The 11,910-nt window shown below is 45.3% G+C and overlaps 1 protein-coding gene across 6 annotated transcripts in view; it reads left to right on the forward strand.

The window, feature by feature from the left end:
* The first annotated feature begins 7,205 nt into the window (after nucleotides 1-7,205).
* The window catches only part of RELT (RELT TNF receptor), an 86,729-nt gene continuing 82,024 nt past the window's right edge, over nucleotides 7,206-11,910 (forward strand). Inside the window, exon 1 of one of the 6 annotated variants that reach the window (XM_083736934.1) lies at nucleotides 7,206-7,419. The gene's annotated coding sequence lies outside the window, so the exon portion shown is untranslated. Of the gene's footprint in view, nucleotides 7,420-7,690; nucleotides 7,774-11,910 lie in introns of those variants that run through there. The other 5 variants (XM_083736937.1, XM_083736935.1, XM_083736939.1 and 2 more) reach the window with 5 other exon arrangements.

Below are 11,910 nucleotides of genomic sequence, written 5' to 3' on the forward strand. Positions count from 1 at the left end.
AAAGTGTCATAAGGATAGTTCGCTGCTAGCTTCTGACCTGGTTCTCAACCTTCCACACTGAAGAGCCATTCATTCATTTTATTTCTACGCTGCTTCTCCACACACAAAAACCATGTTGGAAGTAGCTCACAACATGATTACCAGAATTTTTTCAATGAATCCGGGGACACTTTTTTTTTTTTTTTGAAGCTGAGTGCTCTGGTCCATGGGGTCACGAATAGTCGGGACACAACTAAACAACAAACAACAACAACAATTTGTCCGGGGACAGATTTGCAAATCCGGGGATGTCTGGTAACCCTAGCTTACAACAAAGGAAAAAGGAAGGCATGCCCAAACTTGTTGTTTAGTCATACATCAAACATTTAAAACTTCCCTCTTCGTGACCCCCTGGACCAGAGCATGCCAGGCACTCCTGTCTTCCACTGCCTCCCACAGTTTGGTCAGACTCATGCTGGTAGCTTCAAGAACACTGTCCAACCATCTTGTCCTCCGTCGTCCCCTTCTCCTTGTGCCCTCCATCTTTCCCAGCATCAGGGTCTTTTCCAGGGAGTCTTCTCTTCTCATGAGGTGGCCAAAATATTGGAGCCTCAGCTTCAGGATCTGTCCTTCCAGTGAGCACTCAGGGCTGATTCCCTTCAGAATGGATGCACAAACTAAACGGTGCCAAAAGCAATTTCATAATAACATAGCAAAGCAGCACTATAGCACATACAAAAAACAACAACATTTCAGTACTATATAACAAGATTAGATAAACAGCACCCAGCATCGTAGAGCAAAAGAACCAGGAAGCTTCACTGGTTCACTGATGAGGAAGACATTTGTTCAGCTCGCATGTAACTAAATTTATCTTGCCTGAACTAGTTCGTGAACTGAAGTGCAGCTACCCTTCGCCCTTCTTCGAATTTTGCTCCTTGGTTCTCCAACTTAAGCAGCATCACAAAGGTGCACACCAGCAAAACATACACACAGAGATGTGTAAAGGATAGCAGTGTTCAAAACTGCATTATGGGGGCTGGTGCAGCGCAGTGGTTAGAGTGTCAGACTAGGACCTGGGAGACCTGAGTTCGAATCCCCTGTCGCCCATGAAACATGCCTGGTGCCCTTGGGCCATCGCTGCCTCTCAGCCTAACCAACTCACAGGGCTTTTGTGGGGATAAAATGAGCAGGGAAGGGAAAGAGCCATGTACAGCACCTTGAACTCTGTGAAGGAAAAAGTGGGATATTGATGAGATAAACTAATTAAACAAATAATATATGGGGGGACTGCTTGCAAAAAACCTTACAACAGGAAAAAAATAGCATAGGGAAATGTGTATATTAGGAAACTTCATATGGATCAAATATTATTATTATGATTATTATTATTATTATTATTATTATTATTATTATTATTTACTTATACCCGGCCCATCTGGCTGGGTCTCCCCCAGCCACTCTGGGCTGCTGCCAACAGGATATTAAAAACACAAAAAACATCAAACATCAAAAGCTTCCCTAAACAGGGCTGCCTTCAAATGTCTTGTAAAAGTCAGATAGTTGCTTATTTCCTTAACATCTGCTGGGAGGGCGTTCCACAGGGCGGGTGCCACCACCAAGAAGGCCCTCTGCCTGGTTCCCTGTAACCTCACTTCTCAGAGGGAGGGAATCGCCAGAAGGCCCTCGGAGCTGGACCTCAGTGTCCAGGCAGAACGATGGGGGTGGAGACGCTCCTTCAGGTCTTCTGTCTAGCTGCTGCATTGTAGTTTCTGGGTCACCTTCAAAGGTAGCCCTGGGCTGTCTTTTTTTTAAATGCACAAATTGATGGGGGTCAAAGACCGGAGAAATGGGAGCTCTGTTCCTTGCACCCATTCTGTTGCACACAGAGTGGTAGTGGGTGCCTTACCTAACCCCTATAGAAAAAAGACTGTCGCGGAACTGAGAAGTTGCACAAAACAAATGAAATACCGTGAAAATCCCTGAAACGAGAAGTAATCGACTATAAATATTATCTAGTGGAAATCAACTAAATAATAAAAATCAAAAAGCTTAAAGAAGAAAAATCAGAAAAATAGAACAAAACCTTAACGGGATGCTGGCTACAAACCTTGTTTCACCGAACTATTCAGTTTCCTCAGAAGGAAATAGAGAAATCATAAACTTTAAATGGGCAAAATTCAAACAAGGGTAGAACCCCAAAAATTCTTACATATTAGATTGAGGACTCAAAAGTACAGTTTACAAAAAAGGTTTGAAAACCTAAATAGCATGTAAGAAGTGTTGGAAATGTAAAGAAAAAGATGGTACATTTTTCCATATGTGGTGGGAATGTAAGAAAGTGAAAAGCTTCTGGGAGTTGATATATAATGAGTTGGAAAAAAATGTTGAAATATACATTTGTTAAGAAACCTGAGGCTTTCCTCTTAGGAATTGTTGGTAATGAAATAAATAGAAAGGACCACAAAATTTTCCAATATGCAGCAACAGCGGCAAGAATATTATTGGCCCAGAAATGGAAACAAGAACAAATACCAACGTTGGAGGAATGGAGAACGAAGCTGATGGACTATGCAGAACTTGATAAACTGACTGGGAAGATCAGATATCAACGAGATCAAAAATTCATCGAGGACTGGGGAAAATTAACAGAATACTGGGAAAGTATAAGTGATAACGGAATAACGTTAGTGGCATTTAGAGAAGCTCTGTAATAAAATAAGAAACATTGCAAAAAAGCAAAATATAAGAGGAGGGCAGGTATAAAGGCAATACAAAATTTGGAAATGTATATTTAAAGAAACTAGAATTTGAATGATTGGCAGAGAAGCCGAAGGAAGTCAAAAACCGAAAAGTTTAATAGAAATTCTAATGTGGTATGATTGTATGGAAAATTAATAAAATATAATTATATAAAAAAAGAAAACCTAAATAGCAAGTTTTACAAACTCAGGAATAGTGAATTTACAAAAAAGGTTTGAAAACCTAAATAGCAAGTTTTACAAACTCAAGAATAGGTCTGAAGCGCTCCCATGGTCTAGATGTTACTGCTGATGTTAAAAGCCTTCGCTTCTACTGTCTAGCTGCCCCATTGTAGTTTCTGGGTCACCTTCAAAGACAGCCCTGGGTTGTCGTTTTTTTTAAATGCACAAATTGATGGGGGTCAAAAACCAGGGAAATGGGAGCTCTGTTCCTTGCACCCTTTCTGTTGCACACAGTCAGAATGCCAGTGGGTACCTGGCCTTACCTAACCCCTGGCTTAAGAAGAGGGGGAAAGTTTTATTATTGAAAACACCTCGCTCTTTAAAGTTGGGTTTGCTGAGTCAGAAGTGACTGCAACAAGAGACTGTCCTTGTGGGTGCGATAATGAAGGCTTTGAACCTCCTTCTCGTCTCCCAACTCCCATTCAATATATTTTTGTTTTGTCTTTATCCTCTGAGGTTTCGGGGGTGTTTGTGCTGCCAGCTCTTTGTTTTGCTGTTTGTTTACATGTTGCTCTTTTTTAAAAAACACACACACACCCCATGTTTTTTTGTTGTGTAGAACAGAGGTTAGTTAATAGCTGGGTGGTAAAACATGTTTGCCAGCTGTGGGAAAGGGGTTGTTTAGGAGCCCAAGGCTCATCAGGCGAGCCCAACATTTAGGATACTGTCTTGACACTGCCAATGTCTCTGTCTGTGCAAAGTGAGGGGGAAAAGACCTTTTATCTCTTAATATTTTGCACAGCTGAAAGCTAAGGATAACAAGTGCTAGTGGCTAGAAGCTTGAGCATTGATGGCTGGTGGCTGCTAGCTATCAGGCACACCTCTGCTACTTTGGTACAGGCCGAAGAGAAGCAGTTTGAAATATAGCAAGTAAAGGAGTCAGAAGCTGGTAGGGCTTTTAGGAAGGAGCCTGAAATTGGATTATGGGGCAAGCTTCTCCACAGACTAGCACAGTTGGGGACGACTTTCACCTCGTATATTTGAAATGAAACCAATATTGCGAGAACATCATAAGACTCCACTAAGCCTCACCCCACAAGGAAGCTGGCCCACTCTTGGGGTCCAAGAAGTTTTATTCAACGTGCAAAAGAGCAAAGTCCTTTTCCAGCTTTTCTCGCAGATATAGTGGTACCTTGGGTTACAGATGCTTCAGGTTACAGACACTTCAGGTTACACTCTGCTAACCCAGAAACAGTACCTTGGGTTAAGGACTTTGGTTCAGGATGAGAACAGAAATTGCGTGGCGGCAGCGAGGGGCCCCATTAGCTGAAGTGGTACCTCAGGTTAAGAACAGTTTCAGGTTAAGAACGGACCTCCGGAACGAATTTAGTTCTTAACCTGAGGTACCACTGTATAGGTAAAGGTAAAGGGACCCCTGACCATTAGGTCCAGTCGTGACTGGGGTGGCGGTGCTCATCTTGTTCTATAGGCAGAGGGAGCCAGCGTACAGCTTCCGGGTCATGTGGCCAGCATGACAAAGCCGCTTCTGGCGTACCAGAGCAGCGCACGGAAATGCCGTTTATCTTCCTGCCAGAGCGGTACCTATTTATCTACTTGCACTTTGACATGCTTTCGAACTGCTGGGTTGGAAGGAGCAGGAACAGAGCAACGGGAGCTCACCCTGTCGCGGGGATTTGAACCGCCAACCTTCTGATCGGCAAGCCCTAGGCTCTGTGGTTTAACCCACAGCACCACCCACGTCCCTACTTGTATAGATGATATACAGTGGTACCTCAATTTAAGTACTTAATTCGCTCCGGAGGTCCGTTCTTAACCTGAAACTGTTCTTAACCTAAAGCACCACTTTAGCTAATGGGGCCTCCTGCTGCCGCTGCACCGCCGGAGCACGGTTTCTGTTCTCATCCTGAAGCAAAGTTCTTAACCTGAAGCACTATTTCTGGGTTAGGGGAGTCTGTAACTTGAAGCATATGTAACCTGAAGCGTATGTAACCTGAGGTACCACTGTATCACAATAAAAGTGGCGTCCACAAGGATTGTATCACCAGCCCTTTTGAAACATTGGTGGATTTTGAATTCTTCTTAGATGCCATGAACTGGCTTTGAATAATCCCGTGAGCTGGCCAAAGGTGGCAGAATCGACCCCACAGGCCTGTTGTAAGGCAGAAAAAAACACTCCGTACATGTTGTCCCAAGAATCTTGGGGGAAGGAAGACGAACCAGATGAAAGCTGGTTAAGACATTTAAGAACGGTGTGGAAGTGAGAATTTTTTTTAAAAAAAAAAAATATTTATTAAAGTTTCAAGAAAGATTACAAAAAAGTTGCAAAATAAGAAGAGAGAAAAAAGAAAAAATTACAAAATACAGAAAAGCAAAAAACAATTAAAATCAAATCAATCTTTTCATATCTTATCTTTCGTTTACTTATTTCCCTGACCTCCTCACACCTCCCTTTTTTGTATTCCAGTTCAGTTAGATAATTCAGCAAATCCTTTCCCTCCTTGTTTTTTATCTTATTCCTCTACCTTGATATCTTTACATTCTCACCTGATAACAATCCATTTTTGCATACTCCTTTATAACATTGCAGCTAGAACCACGTAACCTCATGCCAACATCATTCTAACATTCATTAATTTTGCAGTGTTTATGTAGATAGCCTTTAAATTTCTTCCAATCTTCTTCCACCAACTCTTCTCTCTGGTCTCGGATTCTGCCGGTCATTTCCGCCAATTCCATATAGTCCATAACTTTCATCTGCATGGAAGTGAGAATTTTAGCAGTTGCATCTTTGCTAACTTGCCCCTGTGTAAGATGTTTCCACTGTAGCCAAACCCTCTTCTGCCCGGCTCTTAATACGCAATCCTGCCCTTAGGGTTGCCAACTGACCATAAAAAAACCACACACGATCCTGACCTGTTTCCATGCCTGCAATCACAGCTCACTTTACAGAACTCCTCGTGTGTAGTTCCCCCACAGCAAACAGCTAAAGATGAATCATTTCCTAGATGTCAGTAAATCGAACTGTTGCAGAATGCCCAGAGTGAGGGTGTGTTGAAGAAGTGGCAACCTCCTAGGGATTCTTCCGCCCGCCCTAGAGGAAGAATTGCCCTGAAAACATGATTACATACATGGCTGGCCTGAATGAATTAAGGGTTCAAATCTGCACTCAGCCACTCCCTGGGTGACTTGGGGCCAGTCACAGTTTCTCAGCCTGGCCTCCCTCGCTGGGGTATTGTGAGGATAAAATGGAGTGGGTATTTAAATGTAGTAGTAGTCAGTGCTTTTTTTTTCCCTTTAAAAAAATGTTTAGGGGTATGCACACCCCTGCGTACTCCCAGAAAAAAGTACTGGTAGTAGTGGCAGATGAAGGTGATGGAGTACATGGAACTGGCAGAAATGACCGGCAGAATCCGAGACCAGGGAGAAGAGTTGGTAGAAGAAGATTGGAAGAAATTTAAAGACTATTTACAGAAACACTGTAAAATTAAGGAATGTTAGAAGGATGCTGGAATGAAGTTATGTGGTTTTAGCAGTAATGTTACAAAGGGGTATGTAAAAATGGATTGTTAACAGGTGAGAATGTAAAGTTACAATATATTAAGATAAATTATTAAGATAAAAGCAAAAATGGAAAGGATTTGCTGAAATGACTAATTGAACTAGAATACAAAAAAGGGAGGTGTGAGGAGGTCAGGGAAACAAGTAAATGAAAGACTTGTTTTTAACTGTTTTTATTTTTCTGTATTTTGTATTTTTTTCTTTTTTCTTTTTTGTAACTTTTTTGAAACTTCAATAAATATTATTTTAAAAAAATAGTAGTAATGGTACTACTACTACTACTACTAATAATAATTTATTTATACCCCACCCTCCCTGGGCAGAGCTCTGGCTCAAGGCACCTAACACCAGTAAAATTACAATAAAAACATAATAGGGGAGGGAAAAAGCCAACAATTTAAAATACAGGTTAAAAACACAATTTAAAATGCAGCCTCATTTTAATAATAGCCCATAGTACTACAACTACAACAACAACAACCACAAGAATAAAGTGGAACATCTCCAAGAAAAGGCTGGACCAAACAAAAATCAGACCTGATGGTTCTTGCACGCGCTTACTCCCGAGTAAGCCGGCGCAGCCCATGCTTCCAGCTCAACAAAAACCCTGAACGCTGCACCCTCAACCCTTCGCCACGAGATGGCGCCGCGGAGCCAATAGGAGGCGTGGGCGTGGTCCGGACCTGCGGAGCCCGCCCTCCCTTTGTGACGTAGGAGGTGGGCGGGCCCCGTCCCATTGTGACGGCTCCGCGAGGGGGGCGTGGCCCCCGCCTCGACCTGCTCACTTTCCCCGCTCCTGACTGAGCCGGTCATTCATTCATAAAGAAGAGGCGGCGGCGGGAGAGGCTGACAGCGCCGCGCTTGGCTCCCTTTCTCCGGTTTCCCCCTTAGCGCTTGGCAGCCGCTTCTTCCAGACGGACCGGCCTTTCCTCCCCAGGTAAGGAGCCGCTTCTCCCCACCTGCCTTTGCTGGATTCCTGCGGGCTGGAAGGCAGGGCATTGGGGGTGGTGGCCCCTTTATTTAGGGGGCTGGGGGGTCTTGCCCCTCTTAAGTTGAGAGAAGGCGCCCCTCGCCCCCCGTTTGCGCCCCGGTTCGCTGCTTAGAACCCGAGGCTGCGGTGCTTCAGCGGGCAGAGCGCCTGCCCTTGTCTTGTCCAAGGTTCCGAGTTCGAATCCTGCGCAGCTCAGGCTGGCATTGTCCGCCGCTGCGGGCGGTCAGCGGGAGATGGGCAGCGTACAAAACGCTTAGGCCGGAGCCCGGTGGTGGCGGGTCCGATCCGCGGCATCTCCCGGTAGGGCTGTTCAACGTGCTGCAGAGGTGCTGCCAGCCCGTGTGGGCAGCATTGAGGTGGATGAGCCACTGGCTCTGACTTGCTCGTCTTCAGTTTCTGTGTTGGTGCTCGCGCTCCCCGTTCCCCGGTGTTACTTGCCCATAGACCTTTGTTCGTGAGCAACACATCTGCAACGCTTTTCTGCGCTTGAAATGTTGCTTTAAAAAAAATTAATTCATTGTTTAGACTTTGCTGTAGTGCCCTTGCTGGTCCTTGCTACAGCCTTTCAGTTCCGCCCCAGCTGTCCCCATCTCCTCGGGATATTTAGCGAGGTTTACTTTCAGGTAAATGGGATTTTAGGAGGGGCAGGTTGGATCCGGCCAAGGTTAGTCCAGCACAGGATTCTGTCCTGGAGAGGAACCAGCCAGGTGCTTCTATAATAATAATAATAATAATAATAAATTTATTATTTATACCCCAGCCATCTGGCTGGGCTTCCCCAGCCACTCTGGGCGGCTTCCAAAAAAATATTAAAATATTGTAATATATCAAACATTAAAAGCTTCCCTAAACAGGTCTGGGATGTTTCTGGGATGCTTTTGCAAGCGAGGGGTGGGGTGGCAAGGCAAGGCCTCACCCACCCTCCCCATTTCTCCCAGACACCAGGGTCCTCTGGAGATATACTCCCCCTGTACATGGAGGTTTTGCCTCGTTGTGGTGACTTAAGGAGCCATGGATGTCCTATCCGAGACACCAGTCCGTGTTGCCACATCTTACTCCCCCGAAACTCGCTGTTTCCGGGTAGCCTTTGGGCATGGCGACCCCTCTGCCCGCCTGTTGCCAAGCTGGCGCCCTTCTGACGGTCTGGACCACATCTCCCATCAGCCCCCTAGGTTGGTAGAGGCTGGAGTTAACGCAGACTTCACTGTGATGAAGTCAAGAAGCCAAGTGTGAAGGAGATTCACGGGCACACCTGGACCGCTCTAACAGTTGCACAGAAGGAGCAACCTCAGTGAGGGCACAGCTGGGCACCCGGTGGGTGGAGAGAGCTGCCTAAGGCTCCTTTTTAATAATATAAATAATAATAAAATTTTATTTCTATCTCGCCCTCCCCAGCCGGGCTCAGAGCGGCTAACAACAATAAAAGTAACACAGCGTTCTAAAACCGATTCATTTTAAAATCAGTTCAAAATCAAATTCATGGCAACCATTGGGCTAGAGTAATAATAATAATAATTTTTATTTATACCCAACCCTCCCCAGCCAAAGCTGGGCTCAGGGCGGCTAACAAGCAATAATAAAAAACAAGCTGAATGAATACAACTTAAAAACAAAATTAAAATACAACGTTAAAATATTGAAACATTAAAATATTAAAATGTAGCCTCATCGCAGGAGGAGAAGGAAGATTACCATAGGAGGGGGTCTGACTGTGCCCTGGCCAAAGGCCTGGTGGAACAGCTCCATCTTGCAGGCCCTTTAACAGCACCTTCTTGTCAGCAGATCAGTCCAGGATCCCCTTTTGCAGGAATCTAGGATCTGGTGGGGAGCCTAAGCACATAGTCCCCTTTAGATAGGTTTTCCCCTTTGTGTGACTCAATGCATGAGAAGGGCCTTGTGGAGAATTGCAGTCCCTATGCAAGCCGCTCCCAATGAATTCTGCTTTTTGGTTTTGGTTACAGATTTGCTGCATTTATATCCCAGCTCTTTCTCCAAAGCAGCTCTAGGTGGTATACATGGTCCCCTTCTCATTTAAATCCCACAACAACCCTGTGAGGTAGGATGGGCTGAGAGGCTGGCCCCCAAGGTCACCCTCTGTGAGCTTCAGGGCCGAGTGGGGATGGAGCCCATGTCTCCCAGGTCCTGGCGCAACGCTCTAACCACTACCCACCACTGCCTCATCCTTTTGGGGGTCTTAGGATTGCACGGTCCGTGTGTGTTCCAGCAAAAGTGTGCACGTCAGTCCAGAACAGGTAGCAGTTCAGTTCACATTTAATACCATAATAATAATTAATAATAATAATTTATTATTTATACCCCGCCCATCTGGCTGGGCTTCCCCATCCACGCTGGGCGGCTTCCAACAAAATATTAAAATACTGTACTACATCAAACATTAAAAGCTTCCCTAAACAGGGCTGCCTTCAGATGTCTTCTAAAAGTCTGGTAGTTGTTTTTCTCTTTGACATCTGGTGGGAGGGCATTCCACAGGGCGGGTGCCACCACCGAGAAGGTCCTCTGCCTGGTTCCCTGTAACTTGGCTTCTCGCAGTGAGGGAACAGCCAGAAGGCCCTCGGAGCTGGACCTCAGTGTCCGGGCAGAACGATGGGGATGGAGATGCTCCTTCAGGTCTACTGGGCCGAGGCCGTTTAGGGCTTTAAAGGTCAGGACCAACACTTTGAATTTGCCAGGATATGGTTTGGTGTTTCATGGCTGAGCATAGGACTTGTACTCCCATCTCTTCCTCCTCCTTGCTCCTCTTTCCTCTTAAGCAGCTGCTTTCTGGTTTCTTGCAAACCATAGTGTGCTGTTGCATCTGAGCTAAGTACATACCTGGCTACGTTCAGGGTGCTGATACTGGCGAACAAAACTCTCACCCCTTATATACACAGCTGAAGAAGGGTTTGGATTTGATATCCCGCTTTATCACTACCCGAAGGAGTCTCAAAGCGGCTCACAATCTCCTTTCCCTTCCTCCCCCACAACAAACACTCTGTGAGGTGAGTGGGGCTGAGAGACTTCAGAGAAGTGTGACTGGCCCAAGGTCACCCAGCAGCTGCATGTGGAGGACTGGGGAATTACCGTATTTTTTGCTCTATAAGACTCACTTTTTCCCTCCTAAAAAGTAAGGGGAAATGTGTGTGCATCTTATGGACCGAATGCAGGCTGTGCAGCTATTCCAGAAGCCAGAACAGCAAGAGGGATCGATGCTTTCACTGCACAGAGATCCCTCTTGCTGTTCTGGGTTCTGGGATTTAGAATATTTTTTTTCTTGTTTTCCTCCTCCAAAAACTAGGTGCGTCTTGTGGTCTGGTGCGTCTTATAGAGCGAAAAATACGGTAAACCCGGTTCACCAGATTACGAATCCCCTGCTCTTAACCACAGCACCACACTGATCATTGAGACTACAATTCCCATCATCCCTGACCACTGGTCCTGTAGGCTGGGGATGATGGGAGTTGTAGTCCCAAAACATCTGGAGAGCCAACTTTGCCTATGCCTGCTTTAGCCTAACCTGCCTCACAAGGTTGTTGCGAAGGCAAATTGTAAGCCACCTCGATTTCTTAGGAGGAAACTTCAAGCTTAATACAGATAAAAATTCACAGCTGCTATTTTGGATAATTTGTGTGTGATTCACCGAACGGGCCTCTAAACCTAGAATCATCTCCTGCCTGAGAAGCCAATGGGCTGTACAAGACGTCCCTTTTGGAAATTAAAAGTGTCTTTAGACGATTTGGCCGAAGCCTTAGGAAGCTTATTAATAGCTGCCTGTAGCGACTGCGCACAAATTTGGAACAAGGGGCTGAGTATGTGCAGAATAATGAGATTATCTATGTATATACTCCCGCCCTAATGTTAAATATGGCTGGCATTATTTTTAGGCGCATCAATGAAAAATGCCCGCCGTGAGATTTAATGCCGCTTCATGTTACACAGCTAAGATATAGTCTTGGTGCTTTGCTCTCAAACAGGCATGTTCCCGGCAGACGGTCTGCGCTGGAGGCCAAGCTTCCATTTGTGGGGTTGTGTCTGAATGCCCCTAAATCCAAATATCCCCTAAATATTCGGGTGCCACGACGGCACTGAGCCTTGGGTGCTTGGGGCATGCAACCTGGCACTGTGAAGGATAGCTCTGTTGGTTAGAGCGCTGTGCTGATAACGCCAAGGTTTCAGGTTCAAGCCCCATAGGTGGGGGTTGGACTAGATGATCCTTGGAGGTCCCCTTCCAACGCTACAGTTCTATGCCTATCATGAAACGCCCTGAAACCTTTTCCACTGGCATGGGATGAATGAATCACATTCAACTACCGTGATTTTCCTCTCTGTTTGGTGATAAACAGGGAATAATTGCGTCTAGAAACTGATGAGTAGGTTTACGATTATACCCAAACAATTGAGGCAGTGGTGATGATGAGACAGTTTTCATCACCTGCTTCC

The sequence above is a fragment of the Podarcis gaigeae genome (assembly GCF_964106915.1).
Source record: "Podarcis gaigeae genome assembly, chromosome: 4".
NCBI lineage: Eukaryota > Metazoa > Chordata > Lepidosauria > Squamata > Lacertidae > Podarcis > Podarcis gaigeae.